The 20103-nt window shown below is 36.0% G+C and overlaps 1 pseudogene; it reads right to left on the bottom strand.

Annotated features, from left to right (window-relative positions):
* Positions 1–11341: 11341 nt before the first annotated feature.
* Positions 11342–13036, bottom strand: LOC141499175 (solute carrier family 15 member 2 pseudogene; annotated as a pseudogene).
* Positions 13037–20103: the final 7067 nt, after the last annotated feature.

Here is a 20103-nt window from a genome sequence, read left to right as displayed (position 1 = left end):
CTGTATTGGTCTGACCAGTCATAGTCTGAAACATTGTAATTTGTCTCAAACCTAATGATGCTATATTATATTGGTCTTCTTTGATAATAAAAGACAAGAACCAAAATCACAGTAATATAATAATTAATTTGTAGTTTAAGTTTAGCAAGATTAACTTTAGTTAGGTTTAGTAAGCACTTCAAAAAGTCATGGTACTTTTAACTCCTTAGAAATTGAGTGCATCATCAATATGACAAATGAAGGCACTAAGCATGAAAGCAAGCCCCAAACAAAAAAAGGTACAACACAATAGTATAAAGGTAGGTGTATATTGACTGGTATTCATAGTACAAATGGAAGGCATCCTACAGATCAACCAAAAATTCCATGCAATATGCTCTGTCCATAATACTTGCTTAAAAACACCACCCAAAAATTAACAGCTATGAGATTATTTATTAGTGATGGAATTAAAAAATCTTATATGCATTTCACAAAAATTCTTAAATTATTTTGTACTTTCATTTTGTAGAACCCTGACCAATGCCATTTTATTTTTTCCCTTGCTCAAAGTCTTGCGACAACAGGCAGGTGATGAAGCAGCCGGTATAGAAAAATGGAAGCTGTAGTCACAACTCTGTATATAGGTTGTCTGAGAGCAAAAATGTCTTCCTAAAACCTGGAAACAATACTTTGATACTCTTGAAGTTTGAGTAACCTTTTTAACGGACACTAATTTGACTAGAAAAGGTGTCCTAAAATTTGACTGCTTCACCTAACCAAATATTGATCCACTTATCATGACAGGCTTCTATCATGTGGTTAACACACATATATACACAGTACAAAGGCATTTGCAAAGGTGGGACATGGTACATGGAATTTGTGCATACTTATGAACTATCTGAATTCCACTAGAAATGAAAATAAAAAGTTATTGTTTCAAGGTATCTCAATCAAATACTACTATCAAGTGAAACAATACCGACATATTAAGGACCATTTACTGAAGTCTGAGCTGCATATGCATTTTTCTAGAGTGACTGCTGTAAAGAGTGCCATGAATGACAATGGAATTGCCACTCGATCTCTGGTAATGTATACATGTACACAAATATATATATATATATATATGTGTGTGTATATATATGTGTGTGTGTGTGTGTGTGTGTGTGTGTGTGTATACCAACATACATATAAACACACACATACACATATTTAATATAATAAATAGAATAGAATAGAACTTAATGGAATGTAATGTAGAATATTCTAGTATAAACTAGTGTATTGTTCTGTTGTGTTCTTCAGGATTGCAATGTATTATATTGCATTAGATTATATATTATATTGTGTTATGTTTTGTTATATTATATCATCTTAAATATGTTGTTATGCTTTGTTATTAGAATTATTTTATAGGTGCAGTTAGGTGGCAAAGTGGATAGAGCATCAGCCCTGGAGTCAGGATTTCAAATCCATTCTCAGACACATAATATGTATTTAGTTGTGTGACCTTGGGCAAGTCACTTATGCCCATTGCCTTGCAAAAAACAAAAACAAAAAAGAATTATATTATAACAATCATATTATATTATATATTTATACATATTATATTATATCATATCTGTTATATACTCTATGATATTATATCATATCATTTTAATTATATATTATATCACTTATAAGAAATCATATTTTATTATAAAATGTAAATTATATATTATATTTTATTAATGATATTATATCGTATCACTTGATGTAACATATAAAAGATCTGGAGACACTCATCATTAATATATTGAAAAAGAACAAGCTTTCAATTTTGAGTGACTTTAATGGTGGAGTCAGCACATACTCCACATCATAAACATAATGATAAGGAATCCTAGGAAGGGATGGAGTTAGAAATAGCAATGATCACTTACTACTGAAGATATATGCATCTCATGGCTATCTCATCACTAATACCATCTTCAGCTTAGCTAAACACATTAACACTTTATGGATGCACTCTTGCAGTAAAATTTGATATTAAATAGATTATGTAATTTTAGGGAACAGATATAAACATGATGTGAGAGTGATAAAAATGATGTATTGCACAATGTTGTATCTATAAGACAAGACACCCTATCTATGCCAAACCTCCACATTGTGCAAAGGTGGCAGTCCCAAGGTAAAATGATGGCCAAGAGACTTTCCCTCTTTTAATACTTGAAAGGTAAGATAAATTTATTATCTTAACTGAGTGTGTATAAATTAACTATAACCCAAGTCTCTTGAGATAAAGATTCAGGTGGTTCACCTCTTCCCTTCTTCCCCTCCATTGCAAAAGGTCTTTTGTACCTCTTAATGTAATGAGAGTTACCTCATTCAATTGCCTCCATTCTCCTGTCTCCTTTCTGTACATATTTTAAAGGATGTATTGTTTTTAAATCATTCTATCTGAGTCACAGAAAAGTCATGAGTGTCCATTACTTCAGGCTAAGTATATTCTCTCTAATAGAGTTTCAATTCTTGAGAGTTATTAGAATCTTTCTCTCAAGTAGGGATATAGCCTGTTTCATCTTATTGGATAACAATCACATGGATAAGTCATGAGTGATCATTACTTCTGGCTAAGTATATTCTCTCTAATAGGGTTGCAAATCTCAAGAGTTAAAGGAATTTCTCCTTGATGGGGATCTCTCTAGTTTTCCAGTTTCATCTCACTGAATAACAATTTGATTTCTTTGTGTCTCTTGAGCCTCCTGTTTGATATCTAAATTTTCTCTTTAGCTTTAGTCTTTTCATCAGGAAATGTTGGAAGTCACCCATTTTGTTAAATGTCCATCATTTCCCCTGGAAGAGAAGGCTCAGTTTTGCATGATAGTGGATTCTTGGCTGCCTTCTAAACCCCCTTGCTCTTCGGAATTTCTCATTCCAGGCCTTTCGATCCCTTAATGTTGATGCAGTCAAGACCTGTGTAATCCATACTCTGGCTCCTTGGTATTGAAATTGGTTCTTTCTGGCTGCTTACAGGATTTTCTCATTTTTTGATAATTCTGAAATTTGGCCACAATATTCCTTGGTTTTTTCATTTTAGGATCTCTTTCAGAAGGTGATCAATATATTATTTCAACAATTATTTTGCCCTCTGGTTCCATGCTATCAGGGCAATTTGCCACCACTAAATCCTGTTAAGTCCAGGCTTTTTTCAGGAAGGCCTATAATTTTCAGGTTGTCCCTTCTTGATCTGTTCTCAAGGTTAGTGGTTTTGTGATGAGGTATTTTGTAGTTTCTTCTTTTTCCCCCCAATCTTTTGGTTTTGTTTAACAGAATCTTGTTGTCCCATGAAGTCATTAGTTTCCAGCGATTCCGTTCTTTTTTAGAGAAGAATTTTCTTCACTTAACTTTTGCAATTCCTTTTCTAGTTGGTCAATTCTATTTTTGAAGGAGTTTTCCATTTGCCCAAGTGCAGTTATGAGAGAATCAATTACTTTCTTCATTTGCACAATTGAGGATTTGAGAAAACTATTCTCTTTTTCTATTTGTCCAATTGTATTTTCCAAGGATTTCTTTTCTTGTTGTGAGATGTTAATTTTCTCTTGAGTTTCTTCATGCAATTTTTTGTACTGATTTTTAAACTCCTTCTGGATTTCTTCAAGGAAGTCTTTCTGGTCTGGAGATCAGTTCATATTCTCACCAGAAGTGCTATATATCTCTGGGTTGGAATCTATTTTTTCTAAGTATTTCTCCATGGGACCCCCTTTACTTCTTCATCTTTCTAGGATTTTGTGTTGGGGGACTGGGTCTCAGAGGTTTACTTTTGAAAACCCTAAAGTATGTGTTCACTTGCCTTAGCAATTCCAAGGGATGGCCTGTAGGGGGACCTGATTGCTTTCCCTGGAGTGTTTGAAGTCCTCACCTGCAGGGTCTGACTTGACCTTGAGTAATGGACTATGCCCTGGGGAAGGGAGTTAATCTCCCTTTCAGCTGAGTGAACCGCCCTTTCACCTGAGTGAACTCCTGTTGCCCACATCTGAGCCTGAAGGTGGGGAGGTGTTTACTGAGAAGATTGCTCCATTGAAATTGTGGTGCTCAGGTCCCTTACCAAGTTGGTCATTTTCCAGGTGTACTCTAAAACTCTCTGTGCTGGAACTTACCCTCCTGTAGCTCCTCTCCCCCTGACCCAAGATTCCACAGTTATATTTGGTACTTGAACCTCTCAGCCTCTATGGCTGAGGCTGATCCTCTGGCTTCCCTCAGCTGCTGCCCCTGCACTAGCCCTCTGGTCTCCTCTCCCATCTCACCCAGGCTCCCCTGAGATAGACCTTGTTGGTTGTTGTTCTTCTACTAGCTTCTCTTTATGGTTTATTTCCTATCAAATTTCTGGTATCAAATTTCTGTTAAGAAGTTTCTTTCATGTTATTTTTGAGGGTAACTAGGATCATTTAACACAGTGCCTGCCTTCTCCCTGCCCTCTTGGCCAGAAGTCCCACCATCTTTTATTATAATTACAAAGTATGTTATTTTGTAACAACCAGACAAAGGATTCTCTCATAGCTACAACTGGGAAGATTCATGTCAGAGTTCTTTTAAATAGGTTGAAACTTCAACTACACCACTTCATGTGAATTTCTTAATAGCAAAATATGATTGACATGGTATTTGTTGTCTAACATTCTCAGGAAAAAAATGCTTAGAACTGAACAGAGGTATGTACACATTTGTCGTCAATCTGAGCAAGACCTTTGATACTGTCAGTCATGACAGTTTATGGAAGATCAAGTCAAAAATTGGTAGCCCAGAGAAATTCACTATTTTCTTACATTTGCTTTCATATGACATATTTTTCCATAATAGTTACTCTGTGAAGGAAGAATCAGAACAAAAAGGGAAAAACCACGAGAAGGAAAAAAGTAAAAAATAATTTTAAAAATGAAAATAATGTTTTAATTTAAATCCAAATTCCCTTCATCTTTATCTGGATATGGATGGCATTTCCCATACCAGGACTTTTAGCAATGTCTTTGATCATTGCTATTCTGATAAGAGCTAAGTCTATCAAAATTGATCATTGCACAATATTTCTGTTTAGGTGTTCAATGGATGAACAATTACAAAAAATATAAAATGTCTAGATTAACAGAAAAGTAAATTAAGCACTTAACAACATTCCAGAGAAAAAGATCAATTAAAGAAGACTTAATATTCTTTTAAAATATTTAATTAAAAAATTCCAAAGGAAGGTGGCCAAGTCACACCAGATCTAAGACTGCATCAATCATAAAAATTATTTGTTATTAGCTATGAAATTGACTGGAGGATCAATAGAACAGGTCAGGTACAAAATAGCATATATAAATAGCAGTAAGTGATTATAGTAATCTACTATAGTAAACCCCTATAACCAAAGACCTTCACTTTCTGGGATAAGAAATTACAATTTGAGAAAACTGCTGGAAAAACTATAGAGACAAGGCATAAATGAACATTTCACACACTTTTCCAAGATAAGGACAAACTTACAATATGGTTTAGACATGTTGGGTAATATAAAGATTCAATAAGGAGAGTAAAGAATAAATTATACATATATATGCATATATATACATATATATACATATACACACATATACATATATGTGATATATGAAGAAAAATTTATGATGAAACAAAAGAATGAGATGATAAAATGCTAAATAGATCATTTTGATTACAATTAATTAAAAAAACTTTTGCATAAACAAAACCAATGCAATCAAGTTTAGAAGGATAGCAGAAAAAATAGTAAATAATTTTTGTAGCCAGTGTTTCTGATATATAGGTTTTAAAATTATATAATGTCTATTGACACTTACTATTCTAATAAGGATAATAAAAACACAATTGCGGAACAGGAAAGTGGTGACAAAATACTTACATGTGAAACCTCAAAGGGATTGATTAATTGTTCTCAAATCCAAAAAGATCTTTTGAAAGACATCATTGTCTTGGTTGAAATCATTAATTATTTCTGTGATTTGTTGTTTGATCCACTCAATCTTTAAAATGAGGTTATTTAGTTTCTAATTTGTTTCCAATTATTTTCACATCTATCTCTCCATGACACCTTATTGCACATGATTTTTTTGTGATTTGGTTTGAAAAGGGTGTATTCAATATTTCTGCCTTTTTGCATTTGATTAAGAGGTTTTGATGCCTGAGTACATGGTCAATTTTTGTGTTGGTGCCATGTACAGTAGCAAAAAAGGTAGATTACTTTCTATATCCTTTCACTTCTCTCCAAAGGTCTAGTATGTCTAAGTTTTCTAGTATTATATTTAGCTACTTAACTTCCTTCTGGTTTATTTTATGGTTATATTTATCTAATTCTGAGAGAAGGCATTTGAGGAGTCTCCCACTAGTAGAGTTTTGCTGTTCATGTCTTCCTGTAACTTATTCAGCTTCTCCTCTAAGAATTTGGATGCTATATCTCTTGTGCAAACTTACTTGGGATTGAAATTACTTAATTGTCTATGATACCTTTTAGGATGGTATAGTTTTCTTACTTATCTCTTTTGATGAAAATTACTTTGCAGCTACTTTGTCTGAGTTAAGGATTGCTACCCCTGCCTTTTAGTACTTCAGTTGAAACAATATATACTGCTCCAGTCTTTCATCTTTTCTCTTTATCTAACTCTCTCTGATTCAAACATATTTCTTGTAAGCAGTATATTGTGAGATTCTGGTTTTAATCCACTTTGCTTTCCACTTATGTTTTATGGGTGAATTCATCCTATTCACATTAAAAATTATAATTACTAACTCTTTATTGCCCTCCATGCTATCTTCTCTTGATTTGTATTTCCCCCCTTTTTTCACCTTACCCTCTTTTACAGTATTTTCCTGTTGAATATCACCTGCTTCAATGTGCTTGCCACCTAATACCAACCCTCCTCCCCTTTCCATTTGCCCCTTTGTCCTTCCCTTTCTTCTGTCATTTTCTCTTTTCCTGACACTCCCTTTCCCTTCTTAATACTTGACAGGTTAGATAAGTTTCTGAACTCAAATGTGTGTGTGTGTGTGTGTGTGTGTGTGTGTGTGTGTGTGTGAGAGAGAGAGAGAGAGAGAGAGAGAGAGAGAGAGAGAGAGAGAGAATTTCTCTTTGAGCTAAAAAAAACTCATGAGAGCTAATATTCAGGTGGTTTTCACCTCTTCCCTTCTTCCCCTTTATTGTAATAGTTCCTTTGCACCTCTTCATGTGATGTGATTTACCACATTCAACCACCTCCTTCCCCCTGTCTAGTTGCTGTCCTCCTTTTTATTTTTTATTATTTTTAAATCATTTCATCAAAATCCATTACTTCTGTATTAGTATATTCCCTGTAAAATAGTTACAATTCTCAAGAGTTATGAGAATCTTTCTCTCAGGTGGCAGTGTAGCAAGTTGCATCTTATTGTATAACAGTTTTTTTTCTTTTCATCTTTTTACCTTCTTATGTATCTCTCGCATATCCTACTTACTTGAAGACCAAATTTTCTATTTATTGCTGCTCCTTTCATCTGGAAAAGTAGAAATTCTCCTATTTTGTTAAGTGTCCATCTTTTCTCTTGGGAGAGAAGACTAAGTTTTGTTGGATAATAAATTCTTGACTGCATTCCAAACTCCCTTTCTCTTCAGAATATCATATTCCAGGCCTATTGATCCATTAATATTGATGCAAAAAGGCCATGGGTAATCCTGACTGTGCCTCCTTGGTATTTACATTGTTTATTTCAGGTCATTTGCTCAATTTTATCCTTGATCTGATAGTTGGTCTGGTGTTTGGTCACAATATTCCTTGCTGTTTTCATTTTGTGATCCCTTTCAGGAGGGGATCGATTAATTCTTTCAATGACTATCTTGCCCTCTTCCTCCAAGATAATCAGAGCAATTCTCACTATGTCTTGAAGTATGGAGGCCTTTTTTTCTTCAAGGTGTTCTGTAAGTCCAATGATCCTTAAATTACCTCTACTGGATCTATTTTCTAGGTCTACTGTTTTGCCTATGAGATATTTTATGTTTTCTTCTATTTATTTTTCATTTTTTAAGGTTTTTTTTCAAGGCAAATGGGGTTAAGTGACTTGCCCAAGGCCACAAAGCTAGGTAATTGCTAAGTGTCTGAGGCTGGATTTGAACTCAGGTACTCCCAACTCCAGAGTGAATGCTCTATCCACTGTGCCACCTAGCTGACCTTCCATTTGATTTTTTAAACTCCTTCCTGACCTCTTCTAAGAAGTCTTTCTGGACTGGAGACCAATTTACAGCCTCCTCAGAAGCTCTAGTCCTCTATGAGTTAGGATCCTTTTCTTCAAGGTAACATTCAATGGACCCTTTTTTACTCTGGCCTTTGGTCATATTGGACCCTTTCCCTAGGCCTTATGTTGGGGGAGAGGCTGGCTCACAGATCTTTGATGTTGAAAATCATAGAAGCCTTGCCCACTCGGGGCAGGGGGGTCACTCAGTGGTCCAGCGTGTAACTAATGTCTGAAGCTTTTTTGTGGATTTTCTGTGATGGTGCTGGGGGTTATCTGCCATCCAGACCTTAGCCTTAGGACTAGGGAAATACAGGGTTCTTAACCTGGGTCTTCCAAACCAGCCAAGCTAATCAGTTAGATGTCTGGGTTGCCATGCTGGAATTCTCCTACCTACCACTCACACAGCAACCCCTTAATCCACTGTGCTCAGCACATTCCCCTGGCCTCACCCCAACACCCCTTTGCTGGGTCTCTTCTCTCTGCTCTTGGTTTGCCTCTGTCACAGACCTTGCTGAATGACATTGTCCTTGGTTTTTCTCTGAGTTCTGTGGATCTGAGTTCATGTTAGTTATGATGGAAAGCTAGGAGAGCTTCAAACAGTACCTGCTTTTTCTCCAACACCTTGGCTGAAAGTCCAGAAAACAATTATTTTAAAAATAAAATTGACCCATTGAAAAATAAAATTGACTAATTGAAAAAGGGAATTAACACTTCTGAAAATAAAAGCAAACAACCAGAAAAGGAAACAACTTAATTTAAGAAAATTATACCCCCAAAACTAGATTTTTACAAATAGAAACTAATGACTCTGAGACACCAATATTACATCAAATAATACTAAAAGACAGAAAAATGGAAGAAAATTTGAAGTACCTCTTAGGACAATTGACTTACTTAGAAAAGAGAATTTATGAATTCTTGATCTGCTTAAATGTTACAATAAGAAATAGTCTGGACCCTAAATTGCAGGAAATTATCATGGAAAAGTATCCTAATATCCTAGAATAAGAAGATAAAAATAATTCCTGAAAGAATCTATCGATAAACCCCAGAAAGGGATCCCAAAATATAAAATCTCAGGAATATTATAACCAAATTTCAGAATTCTCAGCTAAAGGAGAAAACTCTTGCAAGTCGTCAAAAAGAAGCAATTTAGATATCAGTGTACCATAATCAGGATTACAAAGGACTTATCATCTTCATTGTCAAAGTATTAGAGGACTTGGAAAATGATATAAGGATAATGGACCTTAGAGTTCAACCAAGAATAACTTTCTTTCAAAATTCAGCATATTTTGAAAAGATGGATTTTCAATCAAATAGTAGACTTTTAAACTTACTTGATAAGACAGCAGAACTGAACAAAAAGTTTGATCTTCAAATACTAGAATCAAGATGTGTAAAAAAGGTAAATGGAAGGGTAATAATTTTAGTGAATCAAACTAAACTGTCGCTCCCTAAACAGAAAGATCATATTTGTAACTCCTGAGTATATGTCTTAGGAAGATCGAAAGGAGCATACTTTGGGTGCATGGGTATAAAGTGACTCTAATGTGATCAAACTCTTAGTTCTTAAGGTTGTATTTATATTGGTAAAATTAGAGGAATTATCCTTAAAAAAGTATGTTTAAGAAAAAAATATATTATAGTATAAGGATCCTATGGTTCTTGAGAAGAGTACTTCTATGAAGACATTTAAGAGTATTGCACTTTGATGGAATGGATACAAAACAGCTACAATACAATTAAGACATTGGGTACAAGCATTAGAGAATAAATAAAATTACATGAAGAGACAAAGGACAATATAGAAGAGGGAAAGAAACAAGGATGTGCAGATGTGAGCACTGAGTAAATGCTACTCAACATATTTGGCTTAAAGAAGACATAATATAAATGCCCAAATGGGTTTGGAAAATTTTAAATTTTTTCTACCCTACAGGAAATGGGTGGAAGGGGAAACAAAAGCAAAGAGGATGACAAAAGTGGGGAAATTAAAAGACCCAAAAGGAGAAAGGGAATGAAAAAGGATATGGATCAATAAAAGAGAGCAATTTGAAGAAGTTCTGCTGTCAAAAACAAAACAGTAGTGAAGAGAAGTAAGGGGAGGGGGAAAAGTAGAAACAGGGGAATGATAACATGGAGGGAAATAACAATTTGTAATTGTGAATGTGAATGAGATAACTTCTCCCATGAAACAGAAGCAGATAATAGAATAGATTAAAATCTACAATACCTCAATATATTGTTGTTTTTAGTATAAATCAGTTTACTTAGACTCAAACATCCAATTGCATTGACAAAAATCAGTTTCTACACATAACAAAACTAAATAACAAAGTCCTAGACAAGAGAACCAAATACACAGAGGCTAAATTGTGTTCTTCATATTCTTATAGGTGAACAAGTAGTAACCTCTTGTCCCAGTTTCACCAAAATAATGTATGAAATACTATTCTCCATGAATAGGTGATGGTGCTAAAGTATGGAGTGCAAGTGTGCAAAGGTTCCTATTTCTGAGCTGATGCCTGAAGAAGAAGAGCATGAAAGACCCAGCAGGTCAGGGTCACTGATAAAATAAGTGCTATTTCTTTGGTCCAGCCCAGTGGGATGAAGGGCATTCAGTGATGGATGTAGGCTAGGGACAGGATCAAAATTGAATAAGACTAAATTGGGCAGGTAAAAAAAAAGGCCATGGAATAGACATAAAGTAATAATAAGAGTTTTGTCTTCTTGGTCATAGGTTTCTTGAGTTTCTCCTTGATGTTGGAAGGCATTATATCTCCAAACTATAAGTGCCTTCTGCTTTCACAGAAATGTAGTAGTAGCCCATAATGGGAAAGATGAGACAAACAATAAGCAGAAGACAGGAAAACAAGGTAAATTCAGTCCACTTGTCTATGCAATAATATGTATACTGATATTCCTCAAGGCTACTATGAAGAGCCAGGCTGCTTATGCAATGATTTCATGCTAATGGGGACCTGAGAATTAAACACAAGCCCTGTGACAGAGAATATAGCTCCGAATGCAGTAACTATTATGTAATAAAGCTATGGCCATGCAATGGATATTTAATTAGGTGAAATATCTTTTGTCATGTCTGGAGACCCTGATCAAAACAATAATAATAAATAGGTATGTTGCACCAAATTCCAGTAACCCCAGATCTACTTGAAGTGAGGTTAACATCTTTATCCAAGGTGTTAATAAACACTGCAGATGTCAGCCCATTGACTGTTGAAGTTACCATGTCTTTCTTCAGGCTTCCAGAGATCCCATTATGATATACAGGTATGAACAATCTATATTTGTTCCTCTCTTCTAGGATGTGCTTACTGATGACATGCTGTGATAATGCAGCTGGAAGTGAAATCTCTGCTTCTCTGTGATCAGGAGCATTTGGGAATAGTCCATTGTAATAAGAAAGGGCTTGATGGGCTCTGGAAACAGAGAGATGTTCTGATAATCAAGCAATGCCATTTTCACTTCATCATCTGTTAGATTCACAATCCGCAGGTAAATCTCTTTGGCTGCTGGCTAATGAGGACTCAGTTCAATTATCTTGATGTCAACAGTAGTTATAATTATAAATTACAGGGATGTATGTATCATATCAATTGCCATTTTCCTAATAGTTGTTAAATTCATTCACACATAATGACTAGAGGGTAGAGTTGGAAGTTTAATAGGGGTAATAGGGAGATGAACAAAAGCACCAGAAGGAGATTCAGCACCTGTATCTGTTGAAGAGGAGCACAAGATATCCCATATTATCGTTCATCCTAGTTGCATAAAGAGTATAATGAAAGCCCTGCTGACCATAAAGAGCCCAGAACATTGGTACTGGAATATAAAGGAAGAGCACAAGGGCTGTGTCTTCATTTCTAAGATGTGTTGTTCTTGATACTTTTCTTCTGCCTAGTCTAGCCAGTGTTCTCTCTTTGGAATTTCACTATAATTGTCCTTCAGGCATTTTGAAATAGAAATCCAGATACATTTGGGGACTTTAATCACTGTTTTCTTCAGGAGGAGATTTTTGTTTACCTCTTACCTCCAAGAACAAACAGAACAAGAACTAACACGATTAGCATTCCCAGGACTCCAAAGGCCAATGCATAACAGTCTTTCTGTAAATCACCTGTTAGCATGGGTGTAAAAATATGAAGATCAAACTCCCTGCATTGATGGCCAGATAGAAAAAGTTGAATTTGTTTCATTCTTTTATATGTTATTCTTCTAACTGTTGTCTACCAAAGGCTGCTATCAGCAAAAGACCAAACATGGATAGAACCATATACATTACATATCACCCGAATGACTGGCACTGTACCCATAAACTTTTATCAAGTGACCCAGCACATACATTAAAGAGAGAAAGATAATTGTCCTGAACTTTCTCAACCAAGAGTCAACCAGGACTGCCCCCAAGTGAGGAGTGAAATATTAGTGTTTGCTGAAGGCATAATCACAGATGTAGGCAAATTTTCACTCCAGTGTAGGAAGTACAGAAAGTAAAGTGTTAGCACAGTTTTCATGTGATAGTAAGATAATCTTTCACAGAACTCATTCACCGTGATGAAGGCAATGCTCAGTTGGTAATTAGATTCACAGACTTTTCAAGATCTTTTCCTTGGAGGGCTCAAAGGCTAGAAAAAAGTTCCTCTTCTGGGGTGACATGCACAAAGAGGGCTTCCTTGGACTCATTTGTAGGGAAGTTATTCAATGTTGGCCCAACAATTGTTCTCACTTCAAGCATGTGGATGCAGCAAGCAACTGGGAGTACATCCATGTTGTTTTGAGAAGAGGGGTTAAGAAGGGGGTCCAATATATTGTTTACAAGAAACACATTTAAAGCAGAAAGATACATATAGGGTAAAGGTAAAAAGTTGAAGCAGAATAAATCATGCTTTAGCTAAAAAACCCAGCAAAATCAGGGATATCTTTTCTCAGACCAAGGAAAAGCAAAAAAATAGATCAAATTAATATTATAAAGAAAGAAAATTACATCTTTCTGAAAGGTACTATAGGCAATGAAGTAATGTAAATATTAAACACAAAGTAGTATGGCATCCAAATTCTTAGAAGAGAAGCTAATGGAGTTACAGGAAGGCATAGAGAGCAAAAGCTATATTAGTGGGAGACTTCAACTGCCTCTCTCCAAATTAATGGTGCAACTCCTTTCCACTGGTTAGTGATCAAGGACATTCCTGAGAGATCTTCTAAGAAAAATGACATCCAAATCGAGAGGAAAAAGAACAAATCATTATGAATTCTGAATGCAGAGCAAACAGTACTATGTTCACTTATTTTTTTACATTTTTTGGTTTATTTAATTAATATTATAAAAATAATCTTGTTGTGAGAGTAAACATAAACCTCCCCCCCCCCCAATGAGAAATGTCAAGAATAGTGAGAGAAAAAATGTACTTCAGTCTATGTTCAGATTCCAATGGCTCTGTCTCTGGGATGAATTCCCTTCTTTATCATGAGTCCACAAAAGAAGTTGTTTCAATATTTTTCCTACAGTTGCTATTACTAGCTGTATTTCGCTCAACTCTATTCCTTCCGACTCTCATTTATTCTATTCTCTTTCCTCTCTTTCCCCTTTGTACCTGTTCAGAAGTGTGCTGTATCTGAGTACCATCTCCCACAATCTTCCCTCTGTCCTATCACCTATTTCCCCTTCCCTTCCCCTATTCCTCCTTATCCCACCCCTTTCCTCTCATTTTTGTGCCTTGTTTATATATGCTCCTTCTAACTGCTCTTTTAATTGAGAAAGTTCATATAAGTTATCAGTATCTTCTTCTCATGCATGAATATAAACAATTCAACATCATTATGTTCATCATAATTAGTCCTTCTCATTAACCCCCTCTAATCAAAATTTCTGTTCAGCTTTGGGTGTTTCAAAAGGAAAGTTTGAGAGTGCCCTGTTTCATTGAAAGTTCATCTTTTTCCCTGAAAGACGATGTTCAGTTTTGGGTAGTAGATTCTCAGTTGTAAACCAAGATCATTTGCCTTCCAGATTATTATGTTCCAAGTTTGACAAGTCCTTAATGTCGATGCTGTCAGATTCTGTGTAATAATGACCATAGAGCCATGGTAGTTGAATTTTTTGTATCTGGCAGGTTTAATATTTTTTAAAATTTTTATATCAGTTTATTTCTTTTTAACCTTTTTTTTAGTTTTAGTTTTTTATTATTATATTTATTTTCATTTTTGTATAATGTTTACATACATAACTAAAATATTGTTGTTTAAGAGTAAATATAATACCCCCTTCCCCAAAAAATATATAGGCCCTCATGAGCAACAAAGCAAAGGAAATAGAAAAAAATTTAAATTTAAATAAAAATAATAATAATAGATGCAGCTAGATGGCACAGTGGACAGAGCACCAGCCCTGGAGTCAGGAGCACCTGAACACAAATCCAGCACCAGATGCCCAACAATCACTGAACTGCATGCAAGTCACCTCAATCCCATTGCCCTGCAAAAACCATATAATAATAATAATAGTAATAATAGTAATAATAGTAATAATGGTAATAGTAATAATAATAATAATAATAATAATAATGCTTCAGTTTGTGTTCTAACACCACCAGCTCTGTCATGGGTAGATCAGATATTTTTATGATGAGTCTTTCACAAAAGCTACTTCCATATATTTCCATTGTGGCAATTGCTGATTGCATCTCCCTTCATTCATATTTCCCCACTACTATATACTATATTTTCTCTCTCTTTTCAGTCTGTCCCTCTTATTAAATGTGCTGTACAGTAGCTGAGTGGTGTAGCAGATTGATCACTGGCCCTGGGACCAAGAGGTCCAAAGCCCACATACTGACCCTAAGGTCCACCTGCCACCCCCAGCCCTGTGTTACGGGACAGGCCATCCAATCCCAGCCCTGTGGAAGGAGTAAAAAACAAAATCTGTTATATCTGACCATTCTCCCCCATGGTCCACCCTTTCTTCCATCATTCACATCTCCCCCTTCCCCCTGTCCCCCTTCTCTCCTTCTTACTACAGAAGTCTGTACCCCATTGAGTAAATATGCTGTTTCCTCTCTGAGCCACCTCTGATGAAAGGGAAGGTTGCCTCATTGCGGCTCTCCTTCTCCCCTTCCATATCATTACAATAGCTCATTGTAATAAAAAAAATTTATTATATGAAATATCTTTGTCTATTCCACCTCTCCTTTCTCTTACTCCAATTACATTTCCCTTTTAGCCATTTGACTCCATTTTTACAATATATTATAACTTCAAATTTAGCTTTTTCCTGTGCTTCATGTATAAAAGCTCCTTTGAACTGCTCTTTTAAATGAGAAGTTTCTAATGGATATTATCAGTATCATTTTCTTTGCAGGAATACATGTAGTTCATCATCATTAAGTTCCTCATATTTTACCCTTCTCCTCTACTCTCTATGCTTCCCCTGAGTCCTGTATTTGAAGATCAAACCTTCTGTTCAGCTCTGGCCATTTTAACAGGAACATTTGAAATTTCCCTGGTTTATTAAAAGTCCATCTTTTTCCCTATAAGAAGACATTCAGGTTTGCTGGTTAGTGGAATCTTGGTTGCATTCCATGCTCTTTTTACTTCTGAAATATTATATCCCAAATCCTATGAGACCTTAATGTAGTTGCTGCTAAGTCCTGTGCAATCCTGACTGCAGCAACATGATATTTTAATTTTGTCTTTATGGCTGTTTGTAATATTTTTCTCTTTCACTTGGGAGTTCTGGACCTTGCCTATAATATTCCTGGGAGTTGGTTTTTATTTTTGGATCTCTTTCCGGGGGAGATGGTTAGATTCTCTCAATTTCTATTTTGCCCTCTGTTTCTAGGATATATGGACAATTTTCATGTACGAATTCTTTTTTTTTTAGGTTTTTTTTTTTTTGCAAGGCAAAATAGATTAAGTGGCTTGCCCAAGGCCACACAGCTAGGTAATTATTAGGTGTCTTGAGACCGGATTTGAACCCAGGTACTCCTAACTCCAAGGCCAGTGCTTTATCCACTATACCACCTAGCTGCCCCAGGAATTCTTTAAAAATGATCTCAAGACTCTTTTCCTTATCATGACTTTCTGGTATCGCAATAATTTTTAAATTATTTTTCCTGAATCTGTTTTCCATATCAGTTGTTTTTTTCAATGAGATGTTTCATATTTTCTTCTAATTTTTTGAAGTATTGTGTCTTGATTTCTCTTAAAGTCAGAAGCTTCCTTTAGCTTCATGATAGATCTGAAGGATTTGTTTTCCTCAGAGAGCTTTCTTATCTATTTTTCAATCTGACCAATTCTACTTTTTAAAACATTCTTCTCAATAACTTTTTGAACTGTTTTATCCATTTGACCTATGCTGGTTTTTAAAATGTTATTTTCTTTAGCATTTTCTTGGATCTCCTTGACTAAGCTGCTGACTTCTTTTTCGTGTATTTCCTGAATCTCTCTCATTTCTTTTCCCAATTTTTCCTTCTATCTCCCTTATTTTATTTCCAAAATCCTTTTTGAGTTCTGTCATAGCCTGAACCCAAATTCCATTTTTCTTGCAGTGTTTAGATGGAGGAGCTTGTACCTTCTCACTGTCAGATTCAGTATTTTGATCCTTCTTGGGTTTGTAGACAATGTATTTCTCAATGTTGTTCCTCTTTATTTCTCTGTTTTTTTCCTCTGCCAAGTCTTGGGGTGTTTCCTGAGCTTTTGAGTATTATTGGGACATGCCCCCCACAAGGATCTCAGTGTATGAGGCTCTGTCTTCCCTTCTGGTCTTTCAATGACTACAAGTGCACCCCTCCAGCACAGGGCTGAGGTGGGTTGGTGACCCTGCTGTTCTATGGGGTTCCTAGACTGTGATTAGGATCTGAATGTGGTCAGAGCAACAGAGTCCTGTTCTAGGTACAGAGGACAGACCTCAAAATTCTCTCTCCATTCCCCTAAAGTTGGTAGGCTCAGCACTCAAGGTTGAGTTGCCTGGGATCTCCTGGTTACCAGCTCTGCCTGCTACCCTTTCCTGGATCCGGACTACTGGGACCAAGCTGCTTGCTGAGTGCCCTGAGTGCTGGACTTCACATGCTAACTCTGGCAAATTCCCCTCCCCCCCACAACCATGCTGATCTTCCAAGTTGTGCCCGGTGATCCTCAGGGTATAGGTCAGCAAACTGCGACACTGCTGTGAGTCACAGCTCCAAGGTGCCCTGGAACCACCTCTTTGAGGCTGAAGTTCCTTCTCTCTGGCGGGACTCCTCTAACTCTGTGAAACAAAGTTTTGCAACTGTTTTCCAGATTACTTTGTCTAAAGAATTGCCGTACTGGGTTCTGTATCTCGAAAATTTAGTTAGTCATTATTTTATGATTTTTGAAATATTGTAGAGAGAGAGCATTTGAGAGATGCACTTTTCCTGTTGCCAATTTGGATCCACCCCCTGGCTTTTAGTATTTTCTTTTTGAATTGAGAGTTTTGGAATTTGGCGATCATATTCCTGGAGGTTTTGCTTTTTGCATTGGTGAATTCACTCAATATCTATTTTACCCTCCACTTCTAGGATCTTGGGGCAATTTTTCAGCATTATTTCTTGAAAAATGAAGTGTAGTATCTTTTCCTGGTCCTTACTTTCGGACAGCTCAATAATTTTTAAATTATCTCTTCTGTATCTGTTTTCAAGGTCAGTTGTTTTTCCAATGAGATAGTTCCATTTTCTTCTAATTTTTGTTCTTTTGGGAATAGTTTTATTTCTTCCTGATTTCTCACAAAGTCACAAGCTTCCTTTAGTTCCATTCTGCATTTGAAGGAGTTATTTTCTTCAGAGACCTTTTTTTTATCTCCTTTTCCAGGTGGGAACTCTTTTAAGCCTTTTTTTTTCCTCCTGATTTACCATATGTGTTGCTTTTTCCATTTGGCCTAAACTGGTTTTTAACCTATTTTCTTCAGTATGTTTTTGTATTTGTGGATTTGGTTTTCATGCTTTATTTGCTATGTTCTCATTTCTCCTCCCAGTTTTTCCTCTGACTGCCTTAATTGCTTTTCAATGTATTTTTTGAGCTCATCCATAGCCTGAGCCCATTTTCTATTTCTCTTGAAGGTTTTGCATACAGAACTTTTGATTTTGTTGTCTTCTGAATCTTCCATGGGACCAAAGCAATTTTCTATGGTTAGATTCTTCTTTTTTCTTTTTTGCTTATTTCCTCAGCCTATAATTAATTTACCGCACTTCCAAGGCTTTGGTGGGTGGGGGAGTTGGGACAAGACACAGGGATCATATTTCTGCCAAGGTCTTATGATCTCTTGCCTGTGCTTTGCAATGTGGTTGACCACAGGCCATCCCTTCTGCCATGAAACTTTGAGTAGAATCCCTGCTCAGCTCTGATGGTATGGGAGCCCAAACTGCAACCTGGATTTGGACTTGGGCAAACAGCTGTGTCCTGCCCCAGGGAAAAGAGAGATACCTTTGCAGTCTCCCCAGACCACTTTACCATCTGTTGGCTGCACTCTGGAGGTACAGGTTGTCTTCCCCCGATTCTTGCTGCAGGTTCTTACTTCAGGGTCTGAGGTTGGGGCTCGTTCTGCACTCACTCTGGTGTGGCAGACTTATCTCACCACCCCTTCAAACTGTTCCCAGTGATCCCTGGGCCAGGAGTTTTGGAAACTGCCCCTTCTGCCCTGGACCCAGGTGGCCCCAGGGATCTAGGACCTTGGTCAGCTGTTGCTGCAGCTGTGCTTGCAATGACTGTCTCAAGTCCCTGGTCCCAGTGCAACAGACATTCCTTGAGGAAAAAAAGTTGTCTTGGACTGGGAATTTGTATCACTCAATCTCTCTCTAGTTTCTTCCCATCTAAATTTTGGTTAGAGTCATAATTTAATGGCTTTTGGATATTTTGGAGTAATAAGTTTCCCAGAATTCCTGCCTTCATCCTGCCATCTTAGCTCCACCCCTACTATGATACTTTTTAAAACTTCTTTTTCTGTTTTCTGTCCCCTTGGTTTCATTTCTTCTTTCACAACTTGACCTATATAGAAATATACATAAACTAATTTTATATGTAGAGTCTATATCAGATTGTTTGTTGCCAATGAGCAGAGGAGTAAGAAGGGAGGGTAGAATAAAAACTATGAAACTCAAAACTTCGTTAATAGATCAATGTTGAAAACTATCTTTGCATGCAATTAGAAAATAAATAAATAAAGCAATAAACAATTAATTGAAATAAAATAGAAGTCAAAAATGTATCATGAACAGATAGATTTTAGAAAAATCTGGAATGACTTATATGAACTGATGCTGCATGAATTTAGTAGACTCAGGAAATCATTGCATACATTAATGTCAATATTGTATGATCATCAGCTATGTTAGTTTTTGCTCTTCTGGAATAATGCAGTGGTCAAAGACATTTTCAAAATACTTGTGATGGAATTGTCATCCACATTCAGAGAAAGAACCAGGGATTCTGGATGCAGACCAAATATATATATTTCCTTCAATTATAATTTTGTTTCATTGTTGTTGTTTCTTTTTGATGTTTTACTGCCCTTTTGTTTTGATTTTTTCTGAAAGCACGTTTCACAGAATTTTACATATATAACCTCTAACATAATATTTGAATAATGGCTAGGGAAGGGATTGAGGAGGAAAATACAAAAATGAACATTGAAAACTCTATTAATATGTAGTTAGAAAAATATGAAATACAAAAAATCAGTTTGTTGTGCTGAATTTTAATTTTTCTATTTTATTCTCATCCCTTCAAATTTGTTTTCTATCTCCTCTCCTCTCCTCTCCCCAAATGGATCTGTTTTTTTTAAAGAAATTTGAATTAGATATGTATTACACAGCTTTAGCTGAACAAGTG

This window comes from Macrotis lagotis, chromosome X (assembly GCF_037893015.1).
Source record: "Macrotis lagotis isolate mMagLag1 chromosome X, bilby.v1.9.chrom.fasta, whole genome shotgun sequence".
In the NCBI taxonomy this organism is placed as follows: Eukaryota; Metazoa; Chordata; class Mammalia; order Peramelemorphia; family Peramelidae; genus Macrotis; species Macrotis lagotis.
Note: the sequence above shows the minus strand (reverse complement) of the source record. Positions and strands in the feature narration are given on the sequence as shown.